Source organism: Mesitornis unicolor, unplaced genomic scaffold (assembly GCF_000695765.1).
Source record: "Mesitornis unicolor isolate BGI_N332 unplaced genomic scaffold, ASM69576v1 scaffold41123, whole genome shotgun sequence".
Lineage (NCBI taxonomy): Eukaryota > Metazoa > Chordata > Aves > Mesitornithiformes > Mesitornithidae > Mesitornis > Mesitornis unicolor.
Genome location: NW_010177425.1, coordinates 13,355 through 15,717, shown reverse-complemented (window position 1 = coordinate 15,717; position 2,363 = coordinate 13,355).

Genomic DNA, 2,363 nt, shown 5'->3' with positions numbered 1-2,363 from the left:
CCTGCTGAAATAAGAGAGCTATGACTCCCGTCTTGCCACAGAGCCCTTCTTCAGAGCTTCTTCTGTCCCTTGCCCTCACTGTGTGCCTGTTGCAGACTTGCTGTGTCCTCCTGGACACATGTCCTGGGAGGTCCCTGATCAGAACCTGCCTGGTTGGGTACTCATCTGTGCAGAGACCAACCCCGGGCTGATAGGTACTGGGACTGGATGGAGATCTTCTACGTGAAGGTGTTTAGTAAAGTTGCTTCTGCAAGATGGGAAAGAGGAGACTGAGAGAAAGTGTGAAATGACAGAAGAGTGAGAAGACCAAATAGAGGGACGGTGGAATTATCATTAGCTGCTTCTCCAAAGAAATGGTGAGCATTGGCATTACAGCATAACTTGTTTTCCAGGTATGTGCTAAAATCCCAGCATCACACTGTCAGAGGGATCCATCACATCCTAGTTTGGCTCTCTTTGCTGAAGCTGAATGAGACCCAGGGGCGTCCCTGAGTTTCATCCAGCCTGGTTTCAAGTGTCAAGTTGTGGAAAGGGTCTGACTCAGACTGTGGTGTGGACGCTTTCCTTGTCAGGGTGGACAGGGTCTCCCAAGGTGTTCGTGGAGGACTTTACTGTATGTTGGTCATGCCATTTTTCTGCAGAGGGAGAAACCTGACCATGTTTTTAGCTGCCTGGACCCAGCAAAGAGCTACAACGTCTCAGGGCCATGCACAGCAGGAGTAAGTAGCAGAAGGCCTGATGTCCTCCTCTCCTACCCGATGGCCACTGCCATGGTTTGACAGCCCCAGGCAGAAATAAGGTATGTCAAAATGAATCCCGGTAACCTCCCATCAGCACTGAGACACAGGTGCCATCAGAATAACCTTGTTTTGATAGCACATCTTGCCCTCAGCTGCTCAAACCAGCTTCTGCTGAGCTTGGACCCAGGTCCTGAGGGGAGGCTGGTGCACACAGTTGGCTACTGTCTGGCTGAGGTGCAGAAGATAAAGAGCGTCTCTTGGTCTTTGCAAGTCAGGGCCTCACAAAACAGTTGTGGCACTAGGATGGGAGAGTGGAGAGGAATACGCGATGACTGCGCTGATTTCAGACTGGGAATAGATTCACTTTTCATTCTCTCAGACAAGCAATTAGAGATGTCTCCCCGAGCAGTTCCCACCCAGCAAGGAGTTCCAAAATATGAAAATTCTTCCCTTTCATATTATTTTCCAGATGTTCAGTCTTCGCTTCCCTTTATTAATGCTTCTTTTGCCAGGGTGACTCATTTCACAATTAGCTTAGGCATAGGGTGTAGCAGCTGTTACAGATATTACCTGTGCCTCTAAGGCAAAGCTTCTTACTGTTGTTTTTTTATCCATCTTTCCTTTCCTTCTAGGCCTTTAATAATGTGTAAAAACATCTTAAAATTAACGGGAAGCTCTGATTCCTCAACCAGGTCACCAGATGGCTCATTTGAACCTGCCTTCAATTAAGCAGGTGGAACATGCCCAAGGAGCAGGCAGGCAAATGCAGCTGTTCTTTCCCCAGGTCCCACTGCAGATCTGATGGGAAGGGCTCATTCATTGGCTCCTGTGTGAGGCTACTTGTTCTATCAACCTAGTAATTTTGTGTTCAAACTAACCTCATCTGGCTGCATCTTGCAGGAGATTGCTCCTTCTCATGACGAGCTGTGATGATGCTGAGGTATCTGTGCGTTGTTGGCTTGAGGGTTTACTTCCAGTGTTTGATTCTTGAGCAAAATCCTGAAACCCTGGTATTTCTCAGCTTACATGCTGATCAACATCTTTGGTTCACATACTTGTGGACATCAAGAGTTGGGTTCAAAATCTGAGCCTAGTGCCATCTGAGATGTCCCACATCCTGTGTGGCTTTCAGCTGCTGCTTTTGGAGGTTACGGGACTTCTGTGCCAGATCTATCAGTCTCAACAGGATGCCTTGAATATCCTGAGGTGTCTAAAATAATGGTAATGTCTGTGTTCTGCAACTGAGTTACACCAATAAGATAATAAGTCCCCAGGTCATATCTTCAAGTCTGTATTCAGTAAGGACTCATTTGTACTGTGGTAGGACTCTCATCCCACATGTTTGAGCAAAAATGAAGTAAAAACTAAGCAATGATGTCAGGATCTGCCCTGGTGACACCAAGTGCTTTCTTTGCATGAAAAGAAAATGATAAAAATCTCAGTAAAATAATCAGGACTGGTTATCCTGTTAGGAACCATTACTATCTTCTTCCACTTGCAGCTGATAACTCGGCTGCTTACTACTCTTTTCCTAACTTTTTTATTCACTCTTACTCAACTCATGCCACAATAGCCTTAAGCGAGGTATTTGGGAGGTGACCTACAGGAGGCTTGGCAGGCGGG